Source organism: Gracilinanus agilis, chromosome 2, assembly GCF_016433145.1.
Source record: "Gracilinanus agilis isolate LMUSP501 chromosome 2, AgileGrace, whole genome shotgun sequence".
NCBI lineage: Eukaryota > Metazoa > Chordata > Mammalia > Didelphimorphia > Didelphidae > Gracilinanus > Gracilinanus agilis.
Genome location: NC_058131.1, coordinates 309,183,291 through 309,196,305, shown reverse-complemented (window position 1 = coordinate 309,196,305; position 13,015 = coordinate 309,183,291).

Genomic DNA, 13,015 nt, shown 5'->3' with positions numbered 1-13,015 from the left:
TGGCAGTGTGAGTTCCAAACCCCTGGCTGGAAAGGTCTCTCTAAAGACTGTTCCATAGCTATCAGGAGCCTTCTTAGTGGCCTGGGAAAAGGTGGCAAAATTCCCAAAGGAATCCTCCCAAAATGATGCTTGGTGTTTAAATAATTATTGTTTCATACGACTTCAAGTTTGCCTTATCTGTACATCTTGGATCTTAAGTTAATAAAGTACCAACCACATTTAATACTTTATCCATAAAAAACAATTCCCAAAGGATGGAAACGGGTTTCTCTGGCCAGAAATCTGTATGTGGAACCATGACCTAATGAACTGGGAAGGAAAGCTCACTGGGATGGTGCATTGCCAGTTTGAAAAAGCATGCCATTTAGATTTTAAAATTCCATTGTTTTAATTTTGTACTTTTATGGATCTGATGTTCCATTGGTGTGGGCATTCTTTCCAGTAATCAATTAATCCAGTGGTTCCCAAACTTTTTTGGCCTACTGCCTCCTTTCCAGAAAAAATATTACTTAGCGCCCCCTGGAAATTAAATTTTTTTTGAATTTTAATAGCAATTAATAGGAAAGATTAATGTATTAATGTTTCTACCTTTTTTTGTAAAATATAGTAAAGAAAGGTGTAAATTAGAAACATTGAACTTTGAAATTATGGAACTATTTATTGACCTAAACTATTCACCGCCCCCAAATGCACCTGTGACCATCACCGCTTTCCTGGATCACTGCAGCACCCACTAGGGGGCAGTGGTGCCCACTTTGGGAATCACTGAATTTATCAGCAAGCATTTGTGAAGCCTGTACCAAATGCTATGACAGCATGACCTGTGTAGTAGACAATAACACTTATCCACGTTGGAATCATAGTTCTAGATGGTAATCATCTAGTCCAATATTCCAGTGCCTTCATTTTATTTTATTTTTAAACCCTTACTTTCTGTCTTAGTAACAACTCTAGGACAAAAGAACAAGGCAAATGGAGTTAAGTGACTTGGCCAGAGTCATAATGCTAGGAAGTTTCTGAGGCTAGATTTAAACCCAGGTCCTCCTGACTTCAGGCTTGCCTCTCTATCTACTGTGCCACCCAGCTACCCCAGCCTTTGTTTTAGAGATGAAGAAACTGAAATCAGGGAGGTTAAATGATTTGTCAGTGGTTCTATAGATAAAGTAGCAGAAGCCTAGGTCATCTGTCCAAATTCATACTTATTCTACCACACCACAGTGCCTCTCTCCCCATGAGATCCTGATCTGTAGATGGTTATTATTAATAATGCTTGGCAAATCTAGTCCATATCTCATCATGTAAGGTAAGTTTCAGTCTTGGTGAGTCTATGTAGAATCACAGGATCGAGCTAGGAGAGAGATCTTAGATAGAAGGTTAAAGCTGAAGGAGACCTTAGTGACCATCTAGTCCAATTCCTTTCATTTCTTAGGTGAGGAAAATGAGAGAAGGGAAGTGACTTACCCAAAGTCACACAGCTGATTAGTTTTGTTTCTCTACATAACACATCTTCAAATAGTTACTCTCAGAAACAGAATCTTTACATTAGAGTTTTCAGTATTCTAATGTCAGTTGAATTAAAAATTCTTTAAAATGCACATGGAACTAATTCTTGTTTCCATAAGAAAAAAAAAGAAAATTCCCATTACTTGTCCTAACTAGAAAGTATGTCTTCCTATAGTCAGGCCTAAGGACTGTTTGACTCTCACCTTTCCTCTGGGGTGAGTGTATGGGGCAGCCCTTTTCAACTCAGGATCCTGGGGTTTCTGGATGTATTCTGGTCCTCAATTTGTGAACATATATTTTTGCATCCATTTTATGAAAAGCTGTTGTCGTCAGTTGACAGGGAGCAGAGAAGGAGAAAGAGGAAGAAAGAACTGGGAGCAAACAAAGAAGTCGGAAAAAGAAATACTATCTTGGTTTCTGAGCGGAAGAAAATACCTTACCCTTGAAGGAGAGATTTACAGGATTGTACCTGATGCAAAAAGGAATTGGTCTTCAGAGGAGGAAGAGTTCTTCCCTTTGTTGATTACAGGCTTTTCTTTTTTCTTTCTTTTTTTTTTGGTTCTAGGTTTTGTTTTGTTTTTTTGGTTGTTTCTTGCCCCCACCCCCACCTTCAGTGCTCTTGGTGAGGTGCAAACACGTGGAAGAAATGTTTCCCTCTGCAACCTCTGAGAAACTTGTCCTGCTGCTATCTCCAGTGCTTAGCACAGTTCTTGGTACATAGTAGGCATTTAGTACATGTTTACTATTGATTTGATTCCTGGGCATGCCCAGGGAGCACTGGAAAGAGTGGCGTTAGCACACTGCAGTTGTACCCAAGCAAGTGCTTAAGGGAACTCCATGGAGTCACTGTTGGCAAGTGAGTGCCCTTAGCTAGGGTGGGTGGGGTTCTGGGTGGTTGGCAGGTTACTCACATTTAAAAGGATTTTGAGCATCCCCCTTTGTTTCTTGTAATGAAAGAAGCTGAAGAAATTAATCTTGGTACATTTTAGACTTTTAAAGGGGGAAAAATGAATCTGCCTTTCACAAACAGACTTAATCCATGATAACTGGCATCTGTAGTTGATATGAAATTTGAGAAGAGATTTTTCAAAATTAAGATAGAAAGCGAACATTTTCTTAACAGCTGGTATTATTTTATTTCAGATGTTGAAAGCCTTTTTCTAAATTCCCCAGAGATGGATTTGTAATATAAAACAACAACCCCCCCCCAAAAAAAAAGAATCAGTCTTTCAGAAATTTGTAGAGAGAACGAAATAACTATTATTTTGTGTCTGGAGTTCTTCACAGTTATTATGGATACTTGTGCATTGCGATGCCTTAGGAATTGTGACTGAGCCTGTGGGATGTGAATGATCTAGCCACTGGTCTCTCAGTTTGATTTCTGTGTCATGGGAAGAAGGCCTAGTTGAGGAAAAAGAAGAAAGTAGAAGGGAAGGAAAAAATAGCAGAAAAAGGCAAGAAAGAAGGATGAAGGAGGGGAAAGAGGAAGGAAGAAGAGAAGAAGAAGAAGGAGAAATAGGAGGGAAAAACACTTCTGAAAATGCAATGGTAGAAAATACTTCAATGCTCTCCACTCACTGGTCTGACTTTGATAGTTCTGGGGAGCCAGTATTACTCTCATTTTCAGGCAGGAATTAGCTCCTCACAACAACACTGTGACTTCTTTAGTACAAAATTTTATTATTCCCATTTTAAAGGTGAGGGAGTGGAAGTTTTGAGAGATTGAATGAATTACATTTTGCTTAACTATTAAGTGGCAGAGAGATGGGATCTGAATCTGGATCTCTTAGCTCAATGTAGTTTCAAATATATCATTTTCTTTTGAAGATGGAGGAGGAAAAAGAAAGAAAAGACTAAAGAAGGGAGAGGAAGAAAGAGAGAGGAAAAAAAGAGAAAAGAGAGAAAAGAAAGAATAGGATCATAGGATTATAGATTAACTTCTGGAAGAGAACTTGGAGGCCATCTAGTTGGTGGTCTCCAACCTTTTTTGATTATGCTTCTCATCCAGTAAAAAATTAATGATTGAGCCTTTACCCCAATGTGTGCGTATTTACTCATTTATAAATTATGTAGGTAGGATATCAGTAATAATTATATATGTTTTAAAACACACAAAAATATAAGTAACAAAGGGCAGGATAAAGATGAAATAATATTTGATCCTTGAATCAATAGAGAGCCACTGGAGTTTATTGATCAGGAAAGTGACAGTGACCTTCACTTTGGAAAATCACTTTGGAGCTGTGGAGGATGATTGGAGTCAGAAAGACTTGAGACAGGGAGACCAATTAAGAGGCTATAACAATAGGCCAGGTGAGAGGTGATGAGGACTGAGCTGGGGTGGAGGCTGAAGTGAGTAGAAGAGACACAGACAGGGGAGACAAGCTCACATTTCAGTCATGTCTGCTCATCTAGGTTTACTCATCTTTTCTCACCCAAAATGGAAAGGGGAAGAAGTGAGACTCTTATTTAGCAGTCACTGCACTGAAGGGCAGAGGCTGCCCTTTAAAGGGCTCTTCCTGTGGCCACAAAGGATATGGGGGATAGAGTGGAACTTCTCTATTGCACCACACAGCTGGTATGGGTAGTGATTAATTTAGATTATAATGACCTGGAAGGGCCAACATGCCTAAGGAAGGGCCAACTTCCACTGTGGAGAGTATAGGGGAATTTTAGATGATAAATGTAAGAATGGTCATGTGGGAGACAATCTCCAAGCCTGGCTATCACAGGGACTGTGGGAGGCAACCAGTCTTCCTATCCTCTTATTGGATGTTCATAAACCACTTGGGATCAGACATAGCCTTGGCTTTGGAGAACACTGGTATGGGCCAATCTCCTTATTTTGCAGTTGAGGAAATAGAAATCCAGAAAGTTAAATGATTTGTTCAGAGTCACAGAAGTAATAAATATAAGATCCAGGATTTGAACTCAGGTCTTTTGGTCTCATATCCAGTAAGTTTCCAATCATACCATTCTGGGGCTGAAGGAGTAGAGAGGAAGAGGAGAAGAGAGGAACTCATGTCCACAAAGATTGCAGCCAACCCTTGAAAAAATGCCTATAGGAACAGGCAGCTCAGGGTGATGGTTTGCTGTCACAAGCTCCAGTCCAGCAATAGATTCCTGTTCCTCAATCATAGGGTCAACTATCTTTTTACATCTAAATTTCCTTTTTTCCAGGCTAAATATCCCACATCTTTCAGCAAGTCCTCATAAGGTGTGCTCTTGAGGTTCTTAACTATCATGGCAATCTCCTTCTTGATTCCTTTAAATTTAGTGATGTGTTTCCTAAAATGTGACATTTAGCATAGTCCTCCAGTTGTGAAATGAAAAGGGTAAAGCCTGGCTATCAACCCTCTAGTCCTAGTGCGTTGCCTTTCAGTGCATCCTAAGGCCAAATTAGATTTTTTTCTATCTATGGTTAGTTTATCTTTTTTAATTTTTAATTTTAGATATTTTCCATGTTTACACAATTCATTTTCTTTCCCTTCCCCTTTCCCTACCTCCCAGAGGCAACAAGCAATTCCATTGGGTTGTACAAATGTTGTGTATCGTTAGAATTATCTTGAATCCCTAAAACTATATTACCCAAACTTCCTTTCTGTATTACCCACAATTCCTTTTGACTTTCATATAAGTGCATATTTACCCGGTCTGCATATAATTCTGGTTCGCTCTGCCACACCCTCTCTCTTGCACGTGAATTGAGTGGTGACTGGTCCTTGTTGCCCTAGCTTTCTCTTCCACATGAAGTGAGTGGGGAACGTTCTCTGTGTTCTCTAGCTCTCTAGTTAAATATTAATAAATCTCTATAAATATTATACTTTTTGAGATATTGAATATTAATTTTAAAATCCACAGTTGTCACTTGATACTTATTTCCATATTATTCATTTTTGTGACAGAGCAATCTTTTAAAGCCTAAACTCCAAATCACATACCCAGATGTATATGTGATAAGTGACATCATATGTTTTGCTTTTACATTTCTACTCCCACAGTCCTTTCTCTCAATGTGGATAACATTCTTTTACATAAGACCTTCAGGAGTGTCCCAGCTTGTTGCATTGCTATTAGTAGCAAAGTTCATTACATTGGATTTTTCCACAATGTTTTACTTTCTGTTTACAATATTCTCCTGGTTCTGCTCATTTCACTGCATCAGTTCATTGAGGTTCTCCCATTTCATATAGAAATCCTCCAGATCATCATTCCTTACAGCACAATAGTATTCCATCACCATCACATACCACAATTTGTTCAGCCATTCCCCAGACGAGGGACAACCCTTCATTTTCTAATTTTTTGCCATCACGAAGAGTGAGGCTATGAATATTTTTGTACAGATATTTTTCCTTATTATCTTTTTGGGGTACAAACTTAGTAGTGGTATTGCTGGATCAAGGGTATGCATTCTTTTAAAGCCCTTTGAGCATAATTCCATATTGCCTTCCAGAATGGCTGGATTAATTCACAACTCCATCAGCAACACATTAGTATCCCAATTTTGCCACAACTCCTCCAACCAAATTAGATTTTTTTGACTGCTATATTATAATTGGCTCATATTGAGTCAGCAATCCATGAAAACTCCCAGATCTTTTTCAGTCTAGCCAAAGCTCTCTCATCTTATACTTGAGAAGTTGAATTTTTGAACCCAAGTATATTTTTCGTTATTCTCTGTTAAATATCATCTTGCCCTTGACCCAATGTTCTAGTAGGTTAAAATGTTCCATGATCTTGATTGTTAGCTGTCCCTCCCAGGTTTGTTTTATCTGCAAATTCAAGTATATCATCTATGTCTTTATGTAAGTCGCTGATAAAACATATTAAAGATCAGAGAATCAAGAATAGATTCCTGGGACATTCTTCTAGAAACTTCTTTCCAAGTTGATATGGAACTATGAATGTATACTCTTTAGGTCAAGCCATTCAATTAGGTCTAAACCCACCTACCAGTAATATCATCTAGGGGAAAGGAAGGGAACAAGCACTTATATAGCACCTATTAAGTGCCAGGCATTGTGCTAAGCACTTAACAAATATTATCTCATTTGATCTTCATATCAGTCCTAGGAAGAGATGCTATAATTATAATAATTTTACAGTTGAGGAAACCAAGGTAAATATAGATTAAATGATTTGTCCCATGTCACAAAGCTAGGAATTGTTTTAGGCTGGATTTGAATTCAGGTCTTCTTGATTCCAGGCCTAGGGCTTTATCCATTGCATCACCAGCTGCTTTTAGCTATATCTCTCCATCTTTCCCCAGAAAAGTACCAGAAAAAAAAGTAAATTCTTGGTATAGTGTAAGAGTTCCAGATTTGGAGTGAGAGGCCCTGGGTTCAAATCCTAGCTTTGCAACTCATTAGCTGTGTTTCACAGATATGAACCATATTCCCAGTCTTCACGTCTCTGAAGGTTCATCAGACTGAGGAATTGTGTTTAGCTGAAAAAAAAAGAGATGGGTTCAAGCTGGATGATACATATTTTAAAATCAGATCTAAGAAAGAATTCTCTAATGAGGTGTATTGTACCTATTGGAACATGCTATAAAGGGAGGTCTTGGCATTCCAGGACCTCCAAGGCTTCCTTGTCCAATTCCTTCATTTGATAGATGAGGGAAGTGGGTTCAGAGTATTTAAGTGACTTATCCAATTAAGGTCATAGTGAGGAAGTGACAGCATGATGTAGTAGATGGAGTCTTGGACTTGCGAGTCAGGAATATCTGGGTGCAAATCCTGCCTCAGTCACTAGTTATGCTACCCTGAGCAAATCACTTACCCTTTTTCATCCTTGGTTTCCTCATCTGTAAAATGGTGATATTAGTAGCATTTATCTGCTACTTTATGAGTGTCAAATGAGATAACTTATGTAAAGTATTTTGGAATCCTTAAAGTACCAAGTATATGCTATTGATTATTATTGTTATTATAATTTATAGCAGTTCTCTCAAATTAATTCAGCCAGAGGATACTTAAAATAATAAATATTAGGTTCTTTGCAAATCTGAAGGCACTATATAAATATGATTATTATTATTGAGTAGTAAAATGGGATTTAAACCCATCTCTTTTAATTCCAAATCAGGAACTCTTTCCATTACATCATGTTTTCTCAGGTGGTCTCAAGGGCTAAGTGAATTTTTCTTTTTAAATAGGGTAGCTAGAGAGCTCAGTGGATTGAAAGCAATGCCTAGAAATGGGAGGGAGATCCTGGGTTCATATCTGGTCTCAGACACTTCCTAGTTGAATGACAATGGACAAAGCACTTAACCCCTATTACTTAGACCTTACTGCCTTAGAACCAAAACATAATATTGATTCTAAGATGAAAGCTAAGGTTTTTTAAAAAATGATAGTAGAAGATAAACTTAGCTGCGAGGGAGTGGGTTAGAGTCATGTGGAACTCTTCCCATTCTATGAAGTCTCTAGCCATGGAATTTTAGAATGTCCAAGTGTGTGCCTTAGGTAGCCCTTAGTGACTTGTCTGAGGGAACCAGACATTTCCCAAGAGTCACAGATCATGCCTGCTAATCATCACGGAGCATTAGCTAGGAAATGGATGATGGGTTAAGTCACTTTCAGGAAATCATCAGCCATCACCAGTTAGGTGAGCATCCAAAGACTGATCTGTGGTAGTGAGGATTAGAAGAACTCATAGTCTCAAACTGAGAGATAATTACGAAGGACTATATCAACTAGCTGTGGCAGAAGCTTGGGAAAAAATAAAGCCAAAGCAAAACAGCTTAGAGGACAAGCCATGCAGGATGACAGAGTTTGTTGTCCGGAGCTCCAGGCAGGAGATAGAATCCTGTTCCTCAGTCATGGTGTCATTGGGAAGCACAAGACAGATCGTTGACAGATGGAAGACTCCCCTGGATCAAGTGATGGAGTGCTCTCTGCTCTTCCTTTTTCTTCTGCCAGGCATAGCTCATGTTTTTTACCTACCACTTCTGTGAAGCTTTCTTGTCCTGATGATTCTAGCTTTTATTGATCTTCAAGCTTCTGGAACATTTGCAGTTTTTTTGCACACATGTCAAAAGGTCAACACAACATAGAGAGTAGGAAGCTTGTTTTGGAGCCAAGAAATTCTGAGTTCAAGTCCTGCCTTGGATACATTCTGACTGTTAGGCTAGAAAATTATCTATTTCTCAGAACTCTAGTTCATATCCAAACTTTTCAGCACCTAAAAATACTATACTTTTTATGTGTATTCTTAAATTATTTCATTTGTGTATCTTTTTCTTTCATATAGCCTTTAGAATTATGTACTGGTACTAGACAGCAGGGCTGGCTACAACTAGGACATTTTTCATCTGTCGCAAAAATAGTTATATGGAGTGAGGAAAGGGCATAAGGAGATGGATGTAGTGAAGAAGGCACACAGGATGGTCCAAATGCATTACAATATATCCCTTGGCCTTGGAGGGAAGTAGAACCTGGGGAAAAGGGAGCTATATTGATAAGGTCCTGGGGACGACTATCTAAGGGTGGCCTTCCCAATGATGGTGGAGTATGATGGTAGATCAAGGAAAGAGAGCGGGGTGACAGCTGCTGTGGGGAGAAAAACACTTTTCTATGGAAGAAGTATATTTTCTTCCCCTTCTCCATCCCATCACTTCAACCATACTTTGCACTCTGGGGACAAAGCCTCATTTGTCCTGTGCCAGTTATAGATGTGGGAGCTAGAGTTTCAGCAATATTTTTTGTTTTATCTTTATTTTATTTTAATAAAAATTTCTATATAAGTTTTCAAAATTTATATGATTCATGTTGTCTCTCTCCTTTCTTCCTTTCAACCTTCCAGAGTTGACAAGCAATTCAGTCTGGGTTGTACATGTATTATCACTCAAAACTTATTTCCATGTTATTCATTTTTGTATGTGAATAATCTTACAAAACCAAAACCCCAAATAATTTACTCAAATAAACAAATGTTAAATCATATGTTTTCATCTAAATTTATACTTCAACAATTCTTCCTCTGGAGGTGTATAGAATTCTTTTCTCCAAGTCCCTCAAAATTGTCCTGGCTCATTGTATTGCTGTTAGTAGCAAAGTCTATCACATTTGATCATTCCATAATATTTCAGTTACTGTGTACAATGCTCTCCTGGTTCTGCTTATTTCACTCTGCATCAGTTCATGTAGGTCTTTCCAGCTCTTTCTGAAATCATCCTTTTCATCAATTCTTTATAGTATGATAGAATTCCATCATCATCATATACTACAATTTGTTCAGTCATTCCCCAATTGAGGGACATTTCTTTAGTCTCCAATTCTTTGCCACCATGAAAAGTGCAGCTATAAATATTTTTGTACAAACAGGTCCTTTCTCATTTTTAAATCTCTTTAGGATACAGACCCAATAGTGGTATTTCAGCAATATTTTTAAAAAATTTGCTTTACTTATTTTTAATAAATTTATTTATTTATTGGTTTATAGTATTTTTCCATGATAGCACTATTCATGTTCTCTCCCTCCCCTCTTCCATCCCCTCTCCGAGAGCTGACAAGCAATTCCACTGTGTTATACATGTATTATTTCAGCAATATTTTTTTTTGCTTTGTCAATCATTTATTCTGATAATCTGCTTGACTGGTGATTGGTGGTTACCATAAAGGCTTAAAGACTGGATTCTTGTTGTTAAAATTAAAGCACACATCATTCCTTTTGGTTAACATATGTAAACTTTAAAAAAGACAATAATATATACTATCAATCTCAGTCATTCTGCTAGGCTCTTGTCCTCCCAAACTTTTTTTTCGTTTTTTATTGTCATGTAAAACATTCTTTCTCCCAAACTTTTTTTTTCTTTTTTTTTCTTCTTTTTTTTTTCTTTTCTCTTTTTTTTTTTTCTCTTCAGCAATATTTTTGACCGAATGGTTGATGGAGAAGTTTGTGAATCTGTTTATTCCAAAATTATGAACTTGGTTCCAGAGTTAATTGGAATCCCCTAAGAAGAAAAGCCTAGTGAGGAGAACAAATAAGAAACAGATGCCTTAAACATCACTGTTTCTGGATATATGCATAGCTGTCCCAGAACCATATTCTAAGAAAAAATAACAATGTTCTGTTGGTCACAAGGTCTTCTATGTACCTAAGAAATTGCAAGAACAGGGTCAACGACACATGTTTCTGAGAAATAAGATTAGATCAGGCAGATGCAATCTTTAACAGGTAAAGCTAGTCCTGAGTCCCCAGCTAAGGGGCTTTAGAGTTTGGGTGTATTCCTAGAGCCATATTCTATAATACATAGCTAAGGCTTCTTGACTCCAAAGGAGACTGAATGCTGCAGCCTGAAGTCTCCAGAAAGCAAGCAACTGGTGTGGAAATGAGAGAAAATCTGGATAGGTGGCTTCTAAGATCTTTACAAATTGTACCTCATTGGATCCTCAGAATAACCTTTACATTAGCCTCATTTTACAGATGAAGAAACTGAGGCAAACAGATATTAAATGACTTGCACAGGGTCACGTAGCTAGTAAGTATCTGAGACCAGACATGAATCCAAATCTCTCTGACTCCAGCCCCAATGCTCTATCCACTGTGCCATCTTGCTGACTCTATGTGGTCTCTTGTTCAAATGCTTTCATATCACATTCCATTTCTATCATGTGCTTACCATATTCTAATTTTCATTGTTATTTGTGCATGTTTCCTATCTTCCCTAGTAGATCCTGAGCAGCCATGAACTTTAGTGGAAAGAGCACTAAATTTGGACTCAGGTCCTTGCTCACTGTGTGCTTATGGGTAAGTCACTAAACAAACTTCTCTGAGTCTCAGTTTTCTCATCTGTCAAATGGAAATAATAATTGTTCTACTCTCTACCTTGTGGGATTGTGATGAAAAAGCTTCATCAAATCTTAAAGAACTCTACACAGATGGGTTTATTTTTTTTATCTGCCTTGGTGCCTGACACAGTGCTTTGCTCTTGGGAGAGCAGCAAAGATATCAATGAGTGAATGTTGCTGTGATTACTTGTGAATGTTCTCTGCAAATATGTGATGTCATTATATGCATATTGTGCTGAAATATTGCACGCTAGATTTGTATATGACAATTTACCCTATAGGCCCACACATTTTGGCCAAATAGATAATCAAATGTGATGCTTTTGTAACTCTAAGAGTCTGCTGGGCTTTTGTCTGCTGGCTCTCTTTGGAAATATAGTCATGAAGCATCTGCATAGCTTGTGATTATGTCCTCAGTTAGAAAGAAAAAATCGTCTAACAATCAGCTGGGGGGTGGGGATGAGGGAATTTAGGATCCCAGATCCATGTTGGGAAAGGCCACTTTCTTTTGTGTGTTTCCCAGAGCTGTTCCAAGGTCTTCTACGTACCCAAGAAAATGCAAGGACAGGGTCAACCATACATGTTTATGAGAAATAAGATTAGATCAGGCAGATGCAATCTTTAACAGAATAAAAGGACTTGATTAGAAACAGGTTCCTGTTGTACCCTTCTGAAGTAAGGCAGGCGGTGGGGAGGTAAAGACCACCAATACCTTGTGTCTAGTTATGTGTTGGCATTTTAGCTGTGTGAGAGTGCCCATGGCATAAAGAAACACAATTTCTAACCTGCCTTCCCCTCCCTCCCCCTCCCCAAGACCTTTTGATTCTTTAACTTCCTCCTCTTTTGGTTTTGCTTGGAGGCTTTGGTTTAAAGAAAAGAAATGAAGATTTTTTTTGTCACTGGGGTCAAATTCCTGCTCTATGTGTATGTTTGTGAATGAGGAGGGAGAAGAGTGGGGAGTGGGAAGGAGAAGGTCAGGCACCTCTCTTTCCCTCTTGTGTCCTCATTCCTATGCCTCTCAAGAGATACTCCAAAAACTCTAGGGGAAAAAACTCTACCCTCCAGTCCTGATCATGGTAGTTCCTCCTCTTCCTGTACTAGGAAAAAATACAACTCCCAGTGTCTTGAGCAAGTTGAGGCCCTTTTCAAGTGACTAGCTCAAGCCAAAGCAGAATGATGTTATCTTCATCTTTAATTTGTATCAAGGGTACCTAGTACTGCTGGGAGTACAATGAGAAAAAGCTGGGGTATCCTCTAAGTCCTTGGATAATTCAGTTATAGTATCCTGGGGAAGAGGTGAACAATTTCTCCCAGGCTTTTTGTGATACTTTTTTTTACCCTGATTGTCTTCCTTCACACATGCCTGATTCTCTATGTCTTTCTTTCTCTGTCTATTTATCATCTTCATCTCTCTCTTTAGCTGTAGTCTTACTTCAACAATTGCTTCCTAGACAGTTCCACTGGATGTTTCATAGACATTTCAAACTCAACATGACCAAAGAGAAATTTATCTCCTCAGTCTTCCTTGCTAGGTCATGTTCTATAATCCACCTATTGGTGAAGCTTTTATCCCAGGGCTCTCTCTTTTCCTCCCACAATCTCTCTTCATGGGCTCAAATATTCCTATGCAAATGATGCCCAAATCTGTCTGTGTGTTTCTCTGTCCTATTTACCTCTCTCTCTCTCTCTCTCTCTCTCTCTCTCTCTCTCTCTCT